The following is a 24,789-nucleotide window of genomic DNA, read 5'->3' as shown; positions in this document are numbered from 1 at the left end:
TTTAGGCTAAATTTTATTTAATACTACCATGCAACACTCTATCCAGTTCATGTTTAAACACTGGAGAAACTGAAAGAGGTGATTTGGGAATGTATAGGGGGATGTGAGTGGAATAATTGGAGACCATAAGCCCTGAAAGGTATGCTAAGAGCCACCTAGTTATCCGTGTTTAGGTAAAGTTTTAGTTTGACATTACCAGCCCAAAAAGAGTATTCAATCCAAAAAGGCTCTCAGAGAAGTGATTTCACACTCTTGAATGGTAATGCTTTATTTTTTTGTTGTTGTTCTTGTTGTTAAGTATGTCTGTTCATTAGTTTTACCTAAGTCCCTCTAGGTATGAAAGAATTCCTCCTACTTAACTGAATGATAAAACAAACGCCTCCACTGCCAGTTTTATTTATGGCATAATTTTCTCATCTCCGAAGAATGTGCTATAGACTCACTGTCTTTTAGAAATATGGACCATCTAAGCTTGTATATGCTCAATAACACTCTAAATGTGTTTATTCAAGCACTCTTCTCCTAATTATTAAGTTTGGGTGTATTTCAAGGGACATTTACTCCATCTCTGAGTCATTTACTTTGAGCTCATTCACATCTAGAAGTAGACTGCAAGAAATATTTGCTTCTTAGGTGGTATCAGAGCGACCACATAACCTTAAAACTTTGTTCACTGGGCCAGGAGAAAATGAAAATGTCAGTTTTCAAGCAAATTTTTGATCTTTGAGAATTAAAGAATGGGTTGTTGGCAAATAGCAGTTGCTTTCTAACTTTACTTTCTGTGCTAAAATTTGAGTCACTCCACACACTTAGGAACACACAAAAGGCAAAGAAATGAGTTAATTTTGTTGCCTGTGCCACTCTCTTCTGCCCTGTATTCATGTCCCTGGGTCAGTATTCATGTTTTTGCCCTGAGGCCAAACTGTGCTCCTTTTTTTTTTTTTTTCATGTAGCACATTTCCACATGAACCTCTTAGAAAAAGTCAGCATTCAATAAAGAAAAGCCAAGTCAGAAATAAATCATAATATTAAGTTACAGAAGAGCAAGGCTGAATACTGAACAACCGGTACACCATGATAACACAATTTAGGGCAGCCATAAGTAAAATCCAGGTCAGTGTCAGGAAGTCATGCAGGGTGTTCCTTGCTGAACAAAGAGATGCTATGTAAATTACAAATCAAATGGAGAGTTCATGCAGGATATTTTATCCTATCTGCAGATCAGCCAACCTTCCAAGAGGCTCACAAATGATATTTTTCCCTGCAATCTTGGCACTAAAAGGTAAAATTCAAATAAGTGATCTTTCAACTGGAATGTATCCTCCACATTTTTTATTGAAATAGTTGAGAAGAATATACAACATTAGCCCTTACTGGAATAATGCAATGCCCAGGGCTGGATAGCAGGCTATTTTACATGTGAGGCATAACATGGCCTGAATTTTTGCTTTTTCCTTTGGATTTATGAATGACTACAAACTTCCTAAAGAACAAAGGTGATCTTGTAACCCACATTAAATGTTCCTGCTGGCTATACAGGTAGTCATTCAATCTCTCCTAGTTGGTTAACCAGGTATTGGGTGACGTGGTCCCTCCTAACTTCTCAAGGTTTTCTCCAGCCACCCACCTTCAGGCCGACTGAATTTTTCAAAACAGACTATGTTTTTGTAGGATGCTGTGCCTTGACACATCCAACTAGTTGTGGAACACCTACCGCATGACTGCCTGTGGTGAATAAAATCTTCTGTCTTCTAGGAATTTTTTTATACCACCGTGCCCTGTAACATTTAGCTAATCTAATCAGTTGCATCAACTGGATAGAGGCCATTGTATAATCATCTTCATTACTCTAACCCCAAGAAAAGTCCTGGCACCCTCTAGAAATTGCTAGATACATGTTTTTAGTATGCTGAATAAAAAGCTCCCCAATATGACGAAGTCATCAAGACTCCCACTACATTCACAGCCAAGAGAAATCCAATATTTCCAACGCTTTGAAAAGAACCTGTTTTGATAGTCATTTTATCCACATACCTGTTTTTACTTGGCTAGAGGTGGGACCAACATGCTTCATATCTTCTAAGAAAGACAACTGCAAGTCTAAGTGGAAAGCAAAAAACCCTGACATAACCCAAGGCCTAGAGGCTATATGATGCCTGCATTTGATGTGAGGTGAAGCTTGGAAATCCTCCTGTGCTTAGATTCCATGATTACACAGTTACATTTATTTAATAAATATATTATGTTGAAGACAAAGCTCTAATTGCTTTTTGTAAATGGGAACTGTATTGAAATGAACTCATGGGAAATTGTACCTTTTTATCTTGTCATCGTATCCACAATTCAGCAAATATTCACAGGTGACTTACTATATGTTTGGTGCAATACAAGGCCAAACACGATTTTATTTTCTTATGCTGGCTGCCCCCAAAATTCCAGAACTACAATTTTTCACTGGAAAGAAAAAATAAACTCTTTTGCAGAAAGCACAAATTAAGCCAAATAGGTCAAGCTGGGAGACTTCACGTTGTGAGGGTATTATGGAGAACATCCCGTGCAATTCTGAAGTAATTTACAGATTGTGTGATACACGACACACTGATGTCCCCATCATTGCCTTCTACTGAAAGAGGGAAAATCAGTTCTCTTCCCCTGCATCTTGTCTTCCTAAATCCTGCTAAATGTACACGATACCAATTCTCTTCGGGGAGATTTTATCATGGCAAGAGAAGAGGATTGCTGATACAGTGGCATTAATAACTATTAAAGAAATGTAGGCTGAGATCATGGAGGGAAATCTATTCCAACAAGCATCTCCTGAGAGGAATTATCATTCACTTAGACAGTTAAAACCCTCCCTCACCACTCCATACTATATATGCAGCCTGGTCGTGAGGAATCCTCCACAAAGAAGGCCAGATGTACTGATTAGGTCTTTCTCCAAATTAATAGTGGATTCTCTGGGCTTTGCCTTCCTGATAAGCAAGGAAAGTTGCAATCCGGTTTTGTCTTGCAGTAGGGAAAATAAAATTGGCTTTCTCAATGATGTGCATCCCCAGAGCCTTTGTGATGAATCAGCGTTCATAGATTCCTTCTTTGACCTTATTAAGGACAGACAGAGCAGATAATTTTAATAATGCAGCCTTCAATAAATCAACAGTATTGCTTCCAAAGACTGCATAGCTGAAAAGACTAATTAATGTTGTTTCTTTGGGGCAGGAATCTGGGAAAGCTGTATGAAGGTGTAACAATTTAACCAGAACTTGGAGACTAAAATGCTGGCCTTAATTTTTCTTTATCTTATCTGAGTGCCTCACACTACAAATTCAAAGCAACACACTTAGCCTGGCATTTGGAACCATAACCAGCTCACAATCAATGGAGCCCTAATGAGAACAGCCTGCTGAGCAGCCACAATCATCACCTTTTGGACAATCAATAGAGAAGGAAATGTGAAAATAGTTTGGTCTCAGGTATTTCTCTAATCACCCCTAATCAGAGGGGTGTGGTATGTATTCTAGAGATCTTTGATAAGTAGACAATATCGGAATCTTTTTAATAATTACATAATTAAGATGAATGGCCTACATGGCCTGCAGTATATTAAATACCAGGGCTGGGAACCACATCTAGGTTTGAAGGGAGAAGTTACTAATCTTTCCCTGGTGCTGAATACTACAAATCAAGTGCTGAATTTAACTTTACCAGAAATAGAGATTTGAAAAAAAAAAGGCATCTTTGTTCAAAATATCACCCTGTAATAGCAACTAAAGCAATACCCCAAAAATCCACTACCTCCTTCTCAACAGCCAGAGACACAGCCAGTGATTGACTAGAGTCAGTTTCAGCCAGACACTCAAATTTCATATGACTGGCCACAAATTCCTCCCAGAGCCTGTTGTGATGTTCCTCAATTATTCTGCTTCTGAACACTTGTTGTGAAGCAAGAACTCTGGCATCCCCCCAGCACTGAGAGCAATAGAAATTAAAGTTTGGTACATGTTTTGTCTGCAGTCTATCCAAGAAGCAGCATGAAATAGAGGTGACACTGTCCTGCCACCAGCTGTGTGACCTTCAGCAAGTTACCTAGCCTTTATGAGCTTCAATTTCCTCAAGGCCAAAATGAGGATGTGATAAGCATCCAAGTTCCTCACAGATCTGAAATTCAGGATCTACAATGATCTGAGCAGCTTGCTTGTGGGTCCATTTTTACTGGAGTGTTAATTCTTTTTACAATGAGCTGCAATTAAACATTTGGCAGGTCTGGCCCTGCTGTCCTTCCCAAGGAAGTATGAAGCCAGATGACTACTAGCTATATATGGTGAGAAAATAATCAGATAAACAATGAAACATCAGAACATTTGGGCTATTTCCAAATCCCATCTCTCTCTCTCTCTCTCTCTCTCTCTCTCTCTCTCTCTCTCTCTCCCCCCCCCCCACTCTGTCTCTCTCTCTCTCTCATTTCTATCTCATCTTCCTTCCTTCCTTTCTTCCTTTGTTCCTTCCTTCCTCCCTTCCTTCCTTCTTTCCTTCCTTCCTTCTCCCTCCCTCATTCCTTCCTTCCTTCTACAAATATGGATTTAGCATTACTATTTGCCAGTCCTTGTACAGAGACAGGGTATAAATCAGAAGTACTCTCTGCATTCATGAAGCATTCATGGTAGCCTGAGGGAATATAGACATTAATAAAATAATCACTCAACCATAAAGTGCAAATATTAAAGGACTATAAGGGAAGATGCAGGTGCAGAGTGTTCAGGACATGTATATGCATCACACAATACCCAATTAATAACCAATAAGTACTCTTGGACACTGCTGCAAAGAATGAGTCATGAGGATCATCTCAATGAAGGCACTGCTTCTCTGCTGTTTAATACCATATGGATGACCAAATGCTCCCTAATAAAACATCAAGTTTCCAAATTTGTTTTCAGTAATACCAAAAGTTGTATTAAGGCTGTGTCAGTTTATCTGTTGTTCAAAACAATGCCATAATTTCAGTCACTTTTATCTTCAGTATAGTTTGGTAGCTTGGAGACAACTGAGGCTTTCCACCCCAGAGGTAAGGAAATCAATTGTTTTGTTTAAAATGTGGTTGGGGAAATGAAAATATTTGGCTTAATCTTAATGTATTTCCTCCTTGGAAAGGAGGCACTCTATAAATATATGTATGTGCATGTTATTATGTTAATATTGCAAATGGGAAATCACACAGAGAGAGCTAAGTAGGCCCATAAAGAGAGAACAGAGCACCTGCCAACACTCTCCATCAGAGGCTATCTCTTGCCCACAGAAGGATCTCACCACCAAACATGACTTCCTCTTGGTTTAACTTAACCTTAAACCAGTCTTAAAATGAACTGAGGCATCAGTAATTTGGACTGTACCATTTGAAACCTGAATAATTCTGACTCAGGCTGAGGTTTTTTTCTAAGTTGTCTGTGAGGGGAGTTTTGCTAAGTATATTGATATTGCAAAGTAAAATGCTGAGAACTGGAGTGAGATATTTTTAAAATATTTGTAAATGATTTGCAAGCATCTTCTAAAATGAGTTTCCTGTGGAACACTTGAAAAATATTTCATTTAAATTTTCCTTTGAACTTAGGGTAGTAAGCCTGAAGGTAAAATAGTTTACATGTCACATTCAGCACTCATACTATTATCTTATTGTTGCCTACAAAATATTGAACATGTGTGATGAATGTAGTGTCGTAATTCACTATTCCCATGGAGATGTTTAATAATTTCTACAGGACCCTGATAATAAATATGTACATCTATTATGTATCAATTTTAAAATTAAATGTAAAAAATAATGAATTTTTTAAATGTTTGCAGGGAATGTCACGTTGCTTATGTTTTGCACAATGAGGGAACTCATTTTCAACCAGGACTTCAAAAGGGAAGTAAGTCTTTCTACAAAGTGGAGTTGATCACACCACCTGAACCCTCAACCACCACAATTCATACAGAAGTGACTTCACCAAGAAGACCCAGGTCACAGAATGTTGCAATTTCACATAGCTAGAGGCAGCTAAGCTCAGAGACCACTGGAGTGGCAGAAACTCTTACACAAATAACAGCTAATAGAAGTTAGATATATAACGCCTTTGTTTTGGGTAAATGTTTAAGCATAGACTATACCTTAGTAATAGTGCCATTATCCAAGAGTAAGATATGTTAGCATCCAACTTTAGAGAAAAGAACCCTGTGGAGCAACCAGAAGAAAATGAAGCCTGGATCCAAACTGGCCCCTTAACCACATCACTTCAGTCAGCCCCAGTTCTTTATGGTGAATGAACTGGGGTCCAGTTTCAGGACTTTTTGCCTTTAACTAGGTGGTATACGTTGCATATTATCACTCCTTTCTCTCCCAAAGAATATTTTATTGCCCTCATAAGTCTTATTTTTAAAAAGAAAAGGTCCCTTTGGTTTGGTTGAGCTATACAACCCCATGGTGACATTGGAAGCATGATTTTCTGGTGCCTAGGTAGGGTAAAACAAGTAACGAGACCCTTGAGAAATTCTGTTTTAACTGGCCTAATTTATGCTTGGATGTGCAACAGGTTTTAATAGTCCATATTGTATTTGTGTTGTCTTTAGTAATTTTCACAAAACCATTCTAAGAGAGAAAGATATTAAAACTTCAATTTGTATTTTTATAACCCCTTTGTAACATTTGCTTTTGTGTAAGTTTTATAACATTTATATTAGGATAGTAAAATATGTTGTTGTAAATAACTAAGAAGAGCAGGGTGCAGTGGCATGTGCCTGTAATATCAGCTACTTGAAAGCATGAGGTGGAAGGATTTCATGGACCTGGGAGTTCAAGATCAGCCTGGAAAACAGCAAGAACTTGTCTCATAAAAAGACAAACTGAGAATAATTAGGATATGCATTGGAAAGTGTTTAGTGCTCATGCATGAGATTTAAAAAAAAATAGCAACTGGTGGACCATTGCTCTATACAAAAAGATCCTTGAAAAAAGATTATATCTTCTTTTGCTTTACATATTCAGAGACTAAGTTGCTAGAAAGTAGTAGACAGTCCATAATTGTATATTGAATAAATGAATGAATGAAGTTATAAATAAAAACAGCTATGAACTTTGTATTCTTCTACCATGTAAGAGCAAATTTTCACCAATTAAGAACAAAACTCTTCAGGACCCAATCATAAGCAACAACTTCAGTGATAGCAATCATCAGCCTCCTTCTATACAGGATACAAAGCCTGAACTCATCATCCCCTCCTGGGTCATCAGACCCCTTTGGAGAAGTCCCTGAAATTGTCTAAGGAAGGCTGGTCTTTCTCATTTGCAGGCTCACTACAGCACAGACAGGTCAGCACCTTGTCATGCTGAGTAAGGAAGAGTCAGTTGTTGAAGAAAATTGTAGCCCCTAAGAAGGAAGGCAGCTATCTAGTATAAGCTGAGCAAACATTATCCAGCCCCAAACATGCCCTTCTTACCACCTGGCATAAATCTGGCCTTTTCCCCTTTGCCTTGTCTCTGGCTCTGTTGTGATTTCTCCCTAGCAATAGGGTGGGTTTTTGCTTTCCCAACTCCCCTTCTGCTTTTATTCTCTCTCCACCTGTGATAGACCCAAGTCTACCAACCACAGCCAACAAACAGCTGACTGCTTCCCTGCTTGGGTTGCTGTCCGAGGTACTAGACAGTGATGGGCTCTAAATAGAGTAAAAATGAATACCTTTGTATGGAGTCATTTTTTTGAGGAAGTACATTCTGGAGTTGCCCAATCAGCAGAAAATCTGGTCTGGCCTTGTGTTTTTCTGTCTCAGAGGATAGATCTTGGTCCCATGGTTTGTCCAGCAGCAATGGCCTTCATGGGGAAATCAGAACTACTGGTTGTGATTTTTCACGCATTATGTTTATATCCTTTTCTGTTCACAATAATAAATGGCACCAAATATTTATTTAACAAAATTTTCCTCTACACAAAGTAGGAGTGACAGTTAACTTCTCAGCCAACTAGAAAGGCCTGAGAGAGAATGTCTTTGCTTTTTTGGAATGAGATGCTTCAAATGGCCAGAGGTCTTGGATAGGACACAGAGGCAGGTGGCTTTTCAGGAGGTGAAGGGGGTGCATAGAAAAATAAAATGTGATTCCTGATTTCAAGTGGCTTACCATTAAATTGTTAGGTATCTCATATAGGCATCAACTAAAAATACAAAGCAGTAAATCTTCCATCATGCCACGGATGCCAGTGGGTAAATGTTATAGAAACTTCAGAGGATACAGAGGCAAACGTTGGCTATAGCAGTCAATGACATCATCAATGAAGACATGACTTGCTTAGAGCCAAGAAAAAGTAGGATTTTGAAAGGCACAGAGAAAAGAGGTGTACTAGAGGAGAAGAACTAGGTAAGCAGAGGTATAGAGGAACTAAAATATAAAAGAGTGAGCCATAACTTAGCGTACCATAAAAATCAGTGAAAAATATCACTGTGAGAGGAAAGTGTCAAGGGCTTTGAAAACAGATGGAAAATAACAAGCTAAATGAATCAAATATCTAAATGCAAATGAAATGAAATTATGTAAATACCAGGAAAAAACAGAAAATGCCTGTAAAACTTTAGAGCAGAGAAGGTTTCTTTAACTATAACTGAAAACCCAGATGCCACAAGAGAAAAGAATGACAAATGTGAACACATAAAAATAAAAACTTTTGTTTGGTAAAAAGCATCACTGACAGCCAAGAGAAATGACAGACAGAAAAAAAGTACAGCCTACATTGTAGACAAAGAGCTAAAATAATTATACAAAGTTCCTAGAAATCTAGAGGAGAGAAACCAACCATCCAATAGAGAAGAGGCAACAGATAACAACAGCAAATTACAAGTTTCCCTTAAAAATAGGAGAAGACTTTCAATATCACACATACACTAAAAGAAATGCAAATGAAAGCTCTAACAAGATACTATTTTTTTACCTAAAATTTCACAATACATTCTGTAGTTGAAGTACTAGATTATAGATACTGCAGTGCATGGTTTTATATCGCTGGTGAGGTTGGACAATGATACCACTTCTGAGGAAGAGAATTTAGCAATACCTAACAAAATGAAAAGTGGATTTTTTTTCACCCTGCAATTCCACTTCTAGGACGCTATACCACACATACACCTGCAAAAAACGTGAAATGGCATTTATACATGGTTGTTCACTGTAATAAGGGAATACTGGGAAGAATCTAATTATCCAGCAAGACGAGACAGGTTAAATAGTTATGGTGCACCCTCAAGAAAGAGTGTTTGCAAAGATTTTTAAAGTGAGAATAATATTTATGTACTGATATAGCAAAATCACAATAGCTATCTTAAAATAACCAACAGCAAGACACAGAATAGTATACATAGGACATGAAAAACTACATTTATGTAAACAAAAGACTAGAATGATAAACAAGAAAGTAATTATTAAATTGTTCCACAAATTGGCAAGGGGGAAATAATGAAAGCAAAATATTTATGTGCATGCATTTTGTATTGTTTTGACCTTTTGATTATGTAAATATATTAACTTTTTCAAGAAAATTATATTAGGAAAACAACTTCTCAAGTTGAAAACAAATTGAACTAAAAGAACCTAACTGTATATCAAATTGGTAACAGCAAAATTATTTCATTCAAAGAACTCAAAAATGCAGTAATTTGATTGTCAGTACGTGGTATGAGATATTCTAAGGCAAAAATAACCACACACAGAAACAATTAAACTGCCTCAGTAATTGTATTGCTTGTTGTAAAATTAATATTAACATTTTCAAAATATTTTTAATAATGAATATGAAAACAAATAATTATTTTAATGATATTGGGTATCAAAACTTTCAGTGCAAAAAATGGGATAGAAACATAAAATTTTAAAAAGTAAAAACACTCAAATGTTAGTATTTTAGTTAAATTATAAATATGATGTCATGATTTTTCAAATATATATTTAAAGAGCCTGGAATGTCCTTGAAGCAATGTAACCTCAATAGCAATTAATATTCTTCATATCCAGGTATGGCCCTATTACCATTCCCATGGGGGGAAAGAAAAACACACACACACAAGGCTCCTCAGAGAAATGGTTAATTTCAAGTCTGGGGCAGAATAAGAGCAATGTAAGCTTAGGACTTCTCGCACTGGAAAGCAAGGAAGCCTGCAAAGACAAATGGGGCTGTGACAAACAGACCAGGAGCCAGTGTGGAGCCGACCATAGGTCAAAGTTGTGACAATCTGAACCTCAAAAAGAATAATGAGTTTAGTGGATTGAAACAGATTGAATCAATGAAAAGTCAATGAGTCCATAATGATATTTTTAAAAGAAAGTCATAGAAACCTCATTCGTCACCATTTGAGGTGGGTATTAAAACAACTCTTTGAAAACTGGGAAATAAAGTGAAAGAACTGATCTTTTATTTTCTGCCTTTCTGCTAGTAACTGGGTTTCAGGGTAACAAATTTGCCCACCTGGTGAAGAAACCTTTTTTACATAGAAATCCTGGCTGATAAATGAAGAAAGAGTGGTGGGATTTTAAAACATTTTAGAAACTCTAATTAAATTAACTGCTTCAGGCAAGGATTATCAATTGGTGTCACAACAACTAGGTGAGTGGTTTGCACAGTAATACTTTGATATAGTGCAAATTAATACTACACAGATTACTTTCTGGTCCCAAAAGAAAAGTGTTATTCTTCAATGGAGGAGTGAATGGTCATTACAGTAATCCAAGGTCAATGTTAGTATCATTAATGATGGGTCAATGAAATATTATGTGTCTTCCAGTGTACTATAATCCCATATATCTAAAATCAATTAAAATCAGCCAGAAATGTTTAATTTGAATGCATTAAGCCTTTCGACATAATTTCTAGGATATGGGACACATGTAAAATATAAGAAACTTATGAGCTAAATGACACCACAAGCCAGATACAGAAGATAGTACATTCATAGGACAACTGATCTATTCTCATTAACAAGTCACTGCCATAAAAGAAAAAAATGAGGCTGGGCACTGTGGCTCACACCTATAATCCTAGCAGTTTGGGAGGCCAAGGTAGGCAGATCACTTATGGCCAGGAATTTGAGACCAGCCTGGCCAACATGGCAAAACCCTCTCTCTACTAAAAATACAAAAAATTAGCTGGGCATGGTGTCGCGTGCTAGTAGTCCCAGCTACTCTGGAGGCTAAGGCACAAGAATCGCTTGAACCTGGGCGGCAGAGGTTGCAGTGAGCTGAGATTGCACCACTGCACTCCAGCCTGGGCAACAGAGCGAGACTCCATCTCAAAAAAAAAAAAAAAGGAACAAAGAAGCAAGGGGGTGCTCTTCTGCTCTTCTGGATTAAAAGAGACTAGTGGCAAATAGGGGCAAAGATCTGTTAGTAATGTTTCACAACCAATTTGGAGTGATGAGGAGGCTTTGATTTGCAATATTTGCTGATTTCCATATTGTAAATACTTCCACCGTGGCACTTTCAAGCTGCCGATGTGACCTCAACCCACTCCTAAAATTCCTGAAAGCTTAACAACTGAGTCTTGTACGAGGTATAAGCCAGCTGCAACATGTCACTGCTTAAGTGACATTACAACCTGGCTCAATGTGGTCCTAGATTGATACAGGAGAAACCAACTGCACAAGTCATGTGAATGTCATCTGGGAGAATATTTGATGAGTTTACAATATAATTAAACGGAAAGGTAGCCATCATTACTGGAAAAAGGAGCAGGTTATGAAACAGTGTGCATAGTATGCTCCATTTTGATGTAAAATGTTGTAAATATGCTAAGGTGGATATTCAACAAGGTGCTAATGGTGGCAGCTTCTGGATGTTGAGAATATGAGAATATGCTTTTTTTTCATTTATCTAAAATTTTCTAAGGCACCTCCACCAATGCTATAACATTTGGTTGTAACATTATGGTGATATTTTTTAAAGAGAGATGATAATGAGGCAAAACATATATTTTGGAGCAGGGAGGTACGCTAATAGATAGTGTCTGGGGTTCAATGCATCTGCTGTATCCTTGGAGGGGCCTTTTTTGGCCAGAGGACCTATTTGGGACCCCTGAAAGAGAAACTGGCTGCACTTGTAGAAGTTTGCAAATAAAGTAGGAACTCACAGCTTGTATGCTTTTCTTCTTTCTTTTCATTCCTCTGCGACCACTACAGCCCAATCCATTGTGAGTTCTCCCTCAGCTTGAAATCTGCCAGAGCACTTTTTCATTGTTTTTTTTTCACTCAGTCCCTTATTCCTTTACTCCACCAATTGTTCTCCATCCCTGCACTAAGTATCCCAAGCTACTTGGTGAAGCTCGACACATCTCAACTTGGCATGAAAATACGGATGCATGATCCCAGCCCACATCAACTAACTTGGAATTCAACAGTCTTCTTATTCTTCCCCATTATGGGAGTGCCTTGAAGACAAGGGCAATCATTTACACTTCTTTGTTTCTATTGCAAAGTTTAGCACAGAACTATTTACATATTAAAAATTCATAAAATAATTACTGACTGTAAGGTGGACTCATTGTTTTTGTAACTTCCTAAGGGACTAATTAAACATACTAACCAGTAAAAACCATTGACTGGTTATCTCCAGACATTTTTAATCATGCACTCTCCTAAGTAAAAAAAGAAAATAAATACAAATTGAGCATTGCTTCTAAACATATGTACGTTTCATTCTCTATGAATTATATACATATACCATTATGCTAACATAATATAATTTTTTCTTATTTTTAGACGATATTTATTTGCACACTCTCTGGAAAATACGGGGCTAAACTAGCCTTCCTTTTGCCTGTTTTTCTCCTCCCTGTCCTCCTTCCTACATCCTCATGGACAAGTATAAAATTCCCATGAGAAGGAAAGAGATGGAAATTGCAGCAACCTGAGTTAAAGGCAGTTTTCCAAGCCCCCAGCTCCACCCAATACATCTGAAGGGTATGTCACTTGATGAGTATTGTGCCTATGTATCTTCCACCCACACACAAGCTTCCCATACCTCTTCAATCTGGAACATAAGCCAAGTAAACATAACTTTGTTACCCACTGCATAAATAAGACCAGCCACCATTCAGCTTCCAAATGACTCCTGATACACTCTTTTCACATTGCACAGGGATGTGAAGAGAAAATAACTTTGAGCTAGTATCATTTCGGCAGGGAGCTAACTCAGTGATTTTCATCTGGATGAAATAAGGAAGAAGTATCAGGATTTGTCTGTTACCCATGCAGGTGAGATAGGAATAGAAACATCCGCTCTGTCAAATTGAATGGACTCCTGCTTTAGCACTCTTAGACTCTGGTTTAACATCAAGATGTCTCAGGCTTTAAGTGAAATGTCAAATATAATTTGGCTCTGGATTCCCAAGATATATGATTGCCCTTGGAGAAAACTTGATAACTCAGCGTTCTTGTGTCAAATGTGTATCTACCTGATAGGGCACTCTATAAAGCTGGTCTCCCGCTCTCCCTCCACCACATAAAAAACCTCAGCCAGCCTGATGAGCCAGGTTCCATTCCTTGCTCTAATGGACATGCGACTCAAAAAAAAAAAAAACCTTTTATGTCCATGAGGCAAAGGCCACCATTCAGATTCTCTTTGGCAATCTAATCTGCACGGAATATGATAACTCAGTATTGGAATGCAGAGACTTTTAAGGTCTTTTCATGCAGTTAGCCATGCCCATGATAGCACATCACACACACCCCCTTCCCTTCAAAGTCCTCTTTCTGAGATGTTCCTCTTTATTACTGCCTCTAGCTTGGCATTAATTTTCTTCATTGTGGGAGAGTCAGGCTCAGCCCCAAAATTCAACTGAAAAAAAAGTAGAGAGAAAGAAAAAATATATAGCAGCCTGCTTCTTTCAAACAAAAGAAACTCAGCCTAAACTTGGAAGGACTGAGGGGCTGAGTATGCACTAAGCAGCTGTTAGACAAAGAAGATAAAGCAGTAAATGTGATCAAAAGACTCAGAGTCTGGTCCAAAGTGATTTTTGAAAATTAACACAGTAAACAAAGAAATCTGACAGCCTTAGCCTTGAGAGTACATAAACATTTTAGTGGAATTTGGTCTACAGCAAAGGGCCTTTCTCTCATTGACACATTGCAATGCCAGAAATTCTGAACTACAGTTGGAATGCTAAATGTAAATATGACCATGACATATGTATCTGAAAGGGGCAATGAACCATCCTGTTATGAACATACTGATGACTCCTTACTGAGCATTTAAAATGAGCCTGGCAATTTTGATCCATTATCTCTATTGCTCAGAACACCAAAGAAAGGTGTTATGGATTGAATTGTGCCTCCTCCCAACAAAGATATTTTGAAGTCCTAACCCCTAGTATCCCAGAATCTGGCCTTATTAGGAAATAAGAGTCTTTATAAAGGTAATCAAGTTAAAATGAAGTCATCAGTGTGGGCTCTAATCCAATATAACTGGTGTTCTTATTAAAAGGGGAAATTTGATACAGAGACAGACACACATAGAGAAAAGATGATATGAAGACACAGGAAGACCACCAGGTGAAGACAGAGGATCAGAGTGATGCATCTGCAAGCCAAGGAATGCCTGAGGCTACCAGAAGCTAGGAGACGCCTGAGCAGATCCTTTCCCAGTGACTTCAGAGAGAGCATGGCCCTACCAACTCCTAATTTTTAGACTTTTAGCCTCCGGAAGTGTGAGGTAATAATTGTTTCTTGTTCTAAGCCACCCAGTTTGTAGCAATTTCTTATAGAAGCACTAGGAAACTAGTACTGAAGGTAATATTACCATATTTATGCTACAAATGTGGAAACTGAGGTGGAGTTCAAATTTAGCTCCATCTGACTCCAGAGCTCATACTCAAGCAACTGCAGCAGTGTTTCCAAACTGGCTTCCATGGGCCCTGGAGTTCCAAAAATACATGCCTGAGGTTCCAAACATTCAACCCAAAAAATTCTTACTTTTCCATTTGCATTTCAACAGTATTATAGAAAAGATGAGTGTATATGGACTTATCTTAATTCAAACAATAGCCCACAATTTCCATGTCCAAGCCTATGTTTGTATTGGTGATGGATCCTATACCAATTAGTACTACCTTAATTGTCCCAGAATAATTTAAATAGAGTGCAGTATGTTTATTGTGAAAATAATGACTTTGGCACAATGTAAAATCTAAACCGCATCACAGGTGATGGTATATATTACAAAAAAGGTCAAAGTAGCTGAAGCAGAAAAACTGTGGGAAAATCAAGTCATCATCACACAATTCATAATAGTACACCCATGCTTACCTCAAAAGGGCCATGCAATAATAATCAGAGCTATATTGATGTAAGGAACAATGATTTTCCTTCACAAATATCATCATCACATGTGAGTAATATTGTTAATATAAATTTTATTGGGTTGTATATTTTTATTTAATGAATAATGATTACGTTTATTGTTCTGTGAAGATTTAGAGTCATTTGAAAAGTTATATCCAATTTTATGTCTATATATGGGTAGGAGAATTGATTGAGATGTTAGGTTGCATTTGGGGTCTGCATCACTCCCCTCTTTCATTCCAGTAGGTAGTCAGTTACCTATGTTCTCTAATATCAGGAGAATTTGTACGGTCACAACCAAAACTACTGGAGGAACATATCACACAGGGCTTTTTGTGAATGCTTCGCTGATGGAGGATATATGCTAAGTACACCAAAAAGAGAGAAAAAAAGGCAATGATTGTTGCTAGTAAGAGAAGAAGTAGAGAAGGGATGGCAGATTTACCCAGGTCTCAAAGGAGAAGAATATCTGAGGGTGCCTCCACATCCTACTCCCTCTCAGGACAAGCTTAGGAGATGGATAAAGTGCTGCTTACTTCACCTTAGGAAACTGGATCCTAGAGATTTTAGAATTCAATTCCTGGGCCTCAAGCATGTCCTAAAGGGATCAGAACAGCAGACTTTAAGTTGCCCTGAAGCGTGGATAAGGCTGTGTCACTGATAATTAACGCGCCAATGGCCTACATACTTTGGCACTGCCCCAGACCCCCCTCCCAAGACCTTTGGACAACCTTTAGTGGATGTGTCAGCTGAGATTCAGGGAACCCTCAAATAACTAGATTAATATTCCTGCGAGCCTGATGAGAGGATGAAGTCTCAATCTTATTCAATCTGAATGAAAGTATACAAAGTAATGGTACATATCTGACACACCCAAATGGTCTACATACCTATATAATTAATATTATAATTAATAATTATCTAGGTCAATACTTTGGATCTGAAATAATTTTTTTTATTTAAAAAGAAATCTGAACATTACTAGGCTTAAAATGCATGCCATCACTCAGCATTGCCTCCTTTGGTAGCAACTAACAGATTAGCATGGGTTAATCCACCTGCTAGCTAGCTGTCACCTTGGAAACAGAGAAGCAGAGCCCTGAGGGATGAGGCAAGTGGATTTATAGACTTAAATAAGAATTCCAGAAAACTAGAGAAGAAATGTCACAGGTAATTCATAATTAATTGCCAAATGACTTGCACAAACATTAACTGCTTAACAATAAGTGTTCCCTATGTTTTCTAAGGTTAGAATGTTATAGAACATTTTCATACATCTTACTTCATTCAGTCTTACTGAGGTGGCTAAAAATAGACTGTGGCCATGCGACCCTGTTCCACGACTATCAAATAAATCCTTTGCCATCCATTTACCAGTGGCTGTTAACCTTCTAGAAGGCAAAGAGATTTGGGAACACAAGACAACTGAGTAACCTAAGGAATATGTAAGAGGGTAACATTTTGAAGGTAAATGAGATTACCTGGGGGACCCAGTGCCTCTTAATTGTTGTTCCTGATTCTGTCCCTTGGCCCCTTCTGACTAGAAAATGACTTCACCCCATTCCCCTCCAAGAAGCTCTTCAGCAGCCCCACTTCCCTGTTCTGCCTCCAAGCTGCCTCTGCAGTTTTGACTCCCTTCTCCCTGCAGATGACCGGCCACTGTGCTGTGCTTTGAGTTCACCAAGCCGTTTTTTGTCATCAAGCATCTTCTCATGTCTCTGCCCAGTGTTCTCCCTCACTCTCCTTCCTGATGAACCTCCATTTGTTCTCCTGGAGCCCAGTCTCTGCCATGCCTGGCTGCCTGAGGTATTCCTGCTCTTTCTCTGGCTGAATCTGTTCAGTGGCATGGCTCCATTTCAACAATTACCAACATGGTTCAAAATCATTTGTATTTAATGAAATTGTCCTAGAATCTGGGCAAAAACTGAGGGCAATAGAGTCCTCACACATTCTAAAGAAAGAGAAGCTGAAGACCACTACATCCTCCAGGCTGTGTGAAAGACACTAGAAATGTGAGAGGAGGCTCAGGGAGGAATTGAAAGTACTTGGCTTTTCTCAACCAAAAAGCTGGGGAAGAAGCTTGAAGAGCATCCTTTGCAGATCCTGGGGGTGTCTGCAAGAAAGGGAGGCTGGAGGCCCAGCCCCCAGAGGAATGTTTACTATGCCATGAACCACAGGCCCCATGGCAGCTCGGCATTCCAGTGAAGCATACAGTAAGTGATTGTGGGAGAGCTTGAATTTGGGGGTACATGTGACAGAGAGAATGGAGCCTGCTTCCCACTGGCAAGACTCTGGCAGCATAGGGTTGCCAGAGCACTCCAGGATGGCATGGAGGAGCAGCAGGTAGCAGGAGAGCAGTGTTGGGCTTGAAGAATATATGTGAATTTCCTCTGGACCCAGTGCATGGCTCAATGGGTAGAGAATGGCTAAGCTTAAGACAATAAATGAGATCCTACCCAAGAGGGCTCCGTGCCTCGGATTGATCTCAGAGGGGCAGGGGCTAGAAGGAGGTTCAAAAGGATCAGCAAGAAAATGTGCCACCCGTGTCAGGAAACTACACTTCAGAAATCCACATGTTGAGGGTAGGGTGTTGTGTAGGAAAACCCTATGAACAGCTTACCATAGTATCTGAACACTTGCTAGAGCCAGGAGCACAGATGCCTGTATTACAAGCCATTAGCCATGTGAGTCATTGTTTCCTTTATTCTTCTAATGTCTGTTTCCTCACACCCCTTCCCACCTCCCACAGGGCAGAACTTAAAGGAATATGAAGCAGAAGTGGGAGAAAGTGAAGGAAGATTGAGGACAGACCATATTGGACCCCACTCTTGTCTCCGAGGTGCAATCGGAAGGAAGGAAAAAAGCTTTAAATTAAACATGAGCTTGGGGGTTTAAAAAAAGTCAGAATTTGGCTTTTTAAACCTGGAATGGACTCTATATTGTGAAAAAGTGGTTAAAAGGATTGAACACTTATGGAATCTGCCCAAGATGTCATCAAACTGCAAGGAAAGAAAATGAAAAGAGATAAAGGACACTGAAGGAAATAATCAGAGAAAAATAAAGCCATTTCCTGCTTATACTCTGTGAAGCTCAGCCCAAGTAATAAATTAATTTTATACATTTGTATTTATAAAAGTATATAGTCTGTAGCTTTTTGAGGAATAGAGCGTATTTGTTCATTTTAATATCCTCAGCCTCTGGCACCCACTTGCAATGAGATGAAGATGAAAAGCCATCTCTAAGGCCAGAAATGTCACTACCTGGAGCATACACAAGTATCAACCATCAGACACAGCAACCCAGGGCCCGCACTTTGCTCTCTTTTTCCACAAGCATCACTTCTAATCAACACTGTGAACCCAGGTAGAATCCTAAGAGGGCCCAGAGTCATTACAGAGACTCCTTTCATCCTTCCAACTCTACTTGTCTTCCAAAGGTCCACAGAGAGGGAGTGATAAATCCTATGGGCAAGGACATACACTCATATGTCACTCACCTCCTTTGTCTGAAGGTTTCTACCTGCTAGCTGTGTCTAATTGACAAATGCATTCAATATGAAAATGGAACCTCCCAAGTCATCTTTTATAAAAATGACTTCTCTGCACACCCACGCTTATGTGAGGTCCCAGCAGTAAATGAAATTCCTCTGGAAGAACTCAAAGGTAAAGGGGATGGCTTTGGAGCATTTTCCTGGGTAAACTGCTTAAAGGAATTGGTCTAGTTATCTATTACTGTATAAAAAACTACCCCAAACTGTATTTGTTTAAAATTTAATTTTGATTTGACTCACACTTGTGTGGGTCAGGAATTTAGAAAAGGTTCAACTGGGTGGTTGAAGGGGCTGGGACAGCTGAGGCAGGAGGATGCACATTTAATATGGTATCTTCAATTACTTCCCTGAAGCCTGGGCTGGGATGCCTGACTGTTGAGTCTTTCTGATGGCTGGGATCTCAGCTGTGGCTGTCAGGTGGAGAGCTGACACTTGGTCAGGCAAGATGCTACAAGACTTCATACGACTAATCTCAGAAATGCCAGAATTTTATTCTGCCACATTCTGTTGGTCAAGCAAATCACCAAGAAAGCAGAATTAGACTCCCTCTCTCAATGACAAGTACAGAAAAGAATCTGTTACCAGTTTAATGTACCACAGGTTTGTTGAGATGCATTCTATGTGAAGGGCTGGCAACTCCCTCGTTAGCTGCTGCTTTTTTCACCTGGTCTTTACATAAACACTGTATAGAATAGATACGGTAGTGAGATCAAAAGCTATGCCCTTCTTATGCCCAGAGTCAACCAATTGTTATCACCTTGAACAAGTCATCTAATCTGTATGTGTATGTGTGTGTGTGTGTGTATATGTGTGTGTTAGAAAATGTAGATTGTTATTTGGTTTCAGTAAAGTTAGAATTCACAAATGCAGAGTAGGTAAACCAAACATAGCTTACATGTTTGTTCGGTGTGAACTTTGCTTTAATGTACATATACATGTATATTTGTGTGCATGCACATATACATACATGTGTTAAAGAACATATCTACTTAATTGACATATTTAAAACCGAGTGATGCTATATAAAATTCAGAAGATCTGGCAACACTAGACATATATTCCAACATGGCAAGAAGTGCCTGGAATTGAGGGTCTGTTGCCTTCTTCGGATGGCACACACACTCTCTGGTTTGCTCACATTAGTCACGTATGTCTCAGAAAAGGGATAGATAAGCATGAGAGTTTGCTTCTCTACCACATAGTGTAATGATTAACAGTACACAGATGCTGGCTTTCATGGCATATCTTCAAATACTGGTTCTGCCACTTACAAGCTGTGCTGAAGACAATGTTGAAGATGAAGCCTGCAGCAGCAGACCACCCACATCAATTTTCAAGGAAAAAATTAATCTTGTCCCTGCCCCAACTGACTGACATTTGACAGCAGAAACAATAGCCAACACCATAGACACCACAATTGATTCTGCTTATACCACTGTAACTGAAAAATTAAAGGTGAGAAACTTTCCAGTCAATGAATGCCAAAATCATTGCACCCAGATCAGCTGCAAACAAGAGCAGAACTTTCAATGGAAATTTTAAATAAGTGGGATCAAGATCCTAAAGCATTTCTTTGAAGAGTTATAACAGAAGATGAAACACGTCATTACCAATACAATCCTGAAGACAAAGGACAATCAAAGCAATGGCTACCAAAAGATGGAATTGGTCTAGTCAAAATAAAAGTAGATTGGTCAAGAGCAAAGATCGTAGCAACAATTTTTTTTTTGAATACTCAAGGAATTTTGCTTGTTGACTTTCTGGAGAGCCAAACAATGATAACATCCACTTATGAGAGTGTTTTGAAAAAGTTAGTCAAAACTTTAATAGAAAAAAACCCAGGAAAGATTTCCCAGAGAGTCCTTCTCCACCAGGACAATGCTCCTGCTCATTCTTCTCATCAAACGAGGGCAATATGAGGAGAGTTTTGATGGGAAATTTTTAGGTATCCACCTTACCGTCCTGATTTGGCTCCTTCTGACTTCTGTTTGTTTCCTAATCTTAAAAAAATCCATGGAAGGCACCCATTTTTCTTCAGTTAATAATGTGAAAAAGACTGCATTGGCCTGGTTAAATTCCCAGGACTCTCAGTTCTTTAGGGATGAACTAAATGACTAGTATTATTGCTTACAAAAGTGTCTTGACCTTGATGGAATTTATTTTGAGAAATATGTTTATCTTTTAATTTCATTTTTCCACAAACTTTTTCAAGTACCCACATGTTTAGTTTTATTTTTCTGAGATCTGGTAGAACACACATAGGTTTATTATATGTAGTAGAAAACATTTCTGATAGGTAGATTCACCAGTTCTCTTTTGAATACCTTCAAGTAGAAAACTTACTTCTATTTGTGACAATCTTGTAGTAATTCATTCCACGGTTATTAGTTCTAGTTTCAGAAAGTTCTTTCTTAAATTAATACTGCACAAAAGTTATTGTGTCTCTCTCCATGGAACTGAATTTCCCCATTTCTGTGCAGTTTCATAAAACTTATATTCTGTACTTTTCCTTTAAAATCTATACACTTCCTGGTTTTATCACTTCACTAAATTTTTTTTTCAAATTTCATGTGTCAGATCCTGTTCAAGAGGCCAAGAATACAACAGTGAATAACACCCAGCTCCTGCACAACAGAAGCTTAGAGATCAGTGTGCATGTATTATAGGATGCTACATGCACTGTCTTTTATATTATCCTGTAATATACCCATAATTACCCATAATGCTGCCTTTATCTCATGTGTTATCATTTATTAGGGTGCACCTGCTAGCCTTATATTGATTGATCCACAGAAGTACTCTGTGAAATAAACTTTATTATTTGGAAATGAGTTTTTAGAATTTTAGAGAAAAGAAAACTGAGGTTTGTGCACTGCTTTCTCACACCAGCCCTCTGACCCATCTCCAGGGCCTAGCATGGGGCTGGGCCCCAGGGTACACTCAAATAAAGGAGTCAATCAATAAACTACATCTGAGCTAAGGAGGGTCTGGAATAGCTCTGGTCAACATTGTTCCCAAAGCTGAGCAGCCAGTTCAGGAAAAAGACAAAGTAGCCTGAAATATGATGTTCAAATACTTAGCATGGACACAAGTGCTTAAAAAGTGAAAAAAATCAGCAATTATCCACATGCTTACTCCATAATATTCAAATCCAAGTTGGTCCTTTTGCATCTATTTGACTGTTTTATGCTATGAGTAAGTAGTACAAATCTGGATGAATGAAGCCTATAGCAGAAGTTAGAAGACCTGGCACATGATAGATCAGAAAGATCATTGAATCTGTGAGTTCAAGCTTTTGTTCGTCCCTATTTAGCTAAGTAGCCCTCACTGGATCTATAAAATCCTTACCAATAATATCAGGGACATAATAGGAACTCAAGTATATCTTTCATATAAATTAATAAAACAAAGGATGCTTAAAAGAGATTACAAATATAAAATCATATTGTCATTTATACTATACTCCATAAACATGGAATTACAGTAAAATTACACTTTTCCATGACTAAGGGAAAGTATCTGATTATGACTTGGAATCTTCTTTTGGACCCTAAATTACCCCATTTCCAAAGCAACCATTTATTCTGTCTGAAGATTCTTCTTGGTGCAATTTATGTACTGCAATGAGCTAGGAATTATGTTGCAAAAGAAGAAATCAAAGTTATCTAATAAATAATAGAAAATCTTGACTAAGTCACCCTGAACACAAGAGAAAAGGACTGCCCTTGACCTCTTGACCATACCTGGCCACTTCTGAATGAATGTCTGCTTGGCACCTACACTTTTAGAAACATTTTGCAAGTACAATTGCTATTAGAGGTCCAAGCTCCCCAAAAAACAATTTAAGATGTTCCCTGGGATAACTTGCACACTCAAAAACTCAAATTCTTAGAAACCAGAAATATGACCACTGAGCTTTCTCCCAGCCTGCCCCACGTTGATCAAACCTAATGAAACCCTCATTGTTTCCACATCACTCAACATAGTTGGGATCAACAGTCTAGGATTTTCCTCAATAAGCTTGCTAGGTAAGTCATCAATGGAATTCACCTTTTAATGAAATTGCACATAAAAAGTGTATGAACAACAAAAAGGTGAGCACTAAATGCTGAATCCCCTAAAGCTTAAATCAGAAAAATAATAAGGCCTGGAATAGTTAACTTCAATGGGATATAGCACTAGAGGGCACTGCTAAGATGAGGAAGTTTTCAAAGGCATATCTTCATAACTGGGAAGGCAGGATACCAGAGACAGACCTTTTGAAATTCACTCTCCCATCTGTGGAAAGCCACAAGTACAGACAATCCCGGGGGCTCCTTCAGCTTTCTTTCCCCACAGCTTTCTCTCAGAATTATCAACTGGAAAGACCACTGCCCTGGTAAATCCAGCACCTTAGATTTTAGCGATTCTTTTACTTACTAGCTGTGTGAGCCCAGTTCACGCCTTTCATCCCCGTGATCCTCAGCAGCTGTATCTGTAAAATAAAGAGGGTGGTTATGATGGTCTCTCAGGACCTTTTGAGCTCTAAGGTCCTTTGAATCAATAATTCTCCTCCCCTGTCATGTCCAAGAGTTTAATTATTCACCAAACTTGGTAACAACTTCTTAGCAACTGGTAGGTAGGGGGAAGAATGAAGGCAGCACGGGACTTGGTTCAGAAATACTCTCTCAATGTTTTAGTGCTTGGTAGGGGGTTGTGATTGTTAATATTAGAGTCTATGAATAGGGTTTGGCGACATACACATACCTCTAGGGTGAAGATTGTGCCTGTCCATCTGGCACTCAGTTAAAGATAAAGAAGATAATCTACCATCAAACAGTGAGAAACTGGAAAGAAGGAAGGATTGGAGGGGGTAAAAGATTGTAAGAAGTCATGAAGATGTAGAGTATTCAAAAAGCCAAATCATTCATCTTTTATCATGTATTTGTTTAGCCCCTTTATGTGCAAATAATTTAAAATGCTGAAAAAACACCTTTCTATTTGAATTATTCTTTATCATTTTAAAGGCAGTTTTATTTTATAGTTTCATTTGATTGTTTTAAACAATTTTAAACAATTGTTAAAACTTGATGGGGCACACGTGGCAGAGTAGCATTTTTCCTGCTTAAAGGAAGAAGAGAACAAAGCTCAGAGAGGTTAAGTGAGGTTAATAAATATTGAAGAGCTAATTAACAAGTCAGGATTAACCTTCAGGTTTTCTTATTCCTATTTTTTATGTTCCTCCTGTTAAATCACAGCCATGACCATCTGCTCCTACTACAAGTTCATATATTTGTCCTAACAAGTTGGGGGTCTTGGGCCCCACCTTATTAAGGCACCCTTTCCTTCATTTGGCTACTTGAGAATGAAGATTGAAGATAAAAGTTATACAGGAGTTTAGGCTTTGCCCAATAGGAGATGGGAATGTACTTTTTCTCCCCAAGCATTAATGCACCTTTGAATGCATCACAGAAGGACCATAGATGAAGAGGCTGAAGTTGGGCTCCTGGTTTTGACACTAGCTTTATATCAGTTTCTTCAGGCCTAATGCCTGTCAAATAGGTGATGACACTTGCCCAATCCAATGTAGAGCTTTGTTTCTAGTATCAAATCAGGTGGAGTATGTAGAAGCCCCTTGAAAACAAGGCGTGAACCCATAAATGTGTGGTGTGGTTATTATGGTAGTTCAATGTGTGGCTGAGAGGATAGTAGCCAATACTGGCTTGACTTCAGGCTTGGGGATCAAGCAAGTCCAGAGGAGAGTGATTTGGATCCATTTCCTAAACAAAGAAGGAAAGTCCAGAAGCAGCTTAGAAAATAAGGAACAGTTGGTCTCACAGCTTGGCCAGGCAGGAGGGTTGGCACATATCCTCAGATCATCGTGCTCTGCCTAGTGAATTGAGTGGGCCTCACCA

The 24,789-nt window shown here is 38.6% G+C and overlaps 1 long non-coding RNA gene across 1 annotated transcript in view; it reads right to left on the bottom strand.

Moving 5' to 3' along the window:
- LOC129528394 (uncharacterized) overlaps window positions 1-23,365 on the bottom strand; it is a 66,550-nt gene extending 43,185 nt beyond the window's left edge. The window contains exon 1 of the long non-coding RNA XR_008673669.2: window positions 23,315-23,365. This is a non-coding gene — a long non-coding RNA (uncharacterized lncRNA). The remainder of the gene's footprint in view (window positions 1-23,314) is intronic.
- Between the last annotated feature and the right edge of the window lie 1,424 nt (window positions 23,366-24,789).

This window comes from Gorilla gorilla, chromosome 17 (assembly GCF_029281585.2).
Source record: "Gorilla gorilla gorilla isolate KB3781 chromosome 17, NHGRI_mGorGor1-v2.1_pri, whole genome shotgun sequence".
NCBI lineage: Eukaryota > Metazoa > Chordata > Mammalia > Primates > Hominidae > Gorilla > Gorilla gorilla.
Note: the sequence above shows the minus strand (reverse complement) of the source record. Positions and strands in the feature narration are given on the sequence as shown.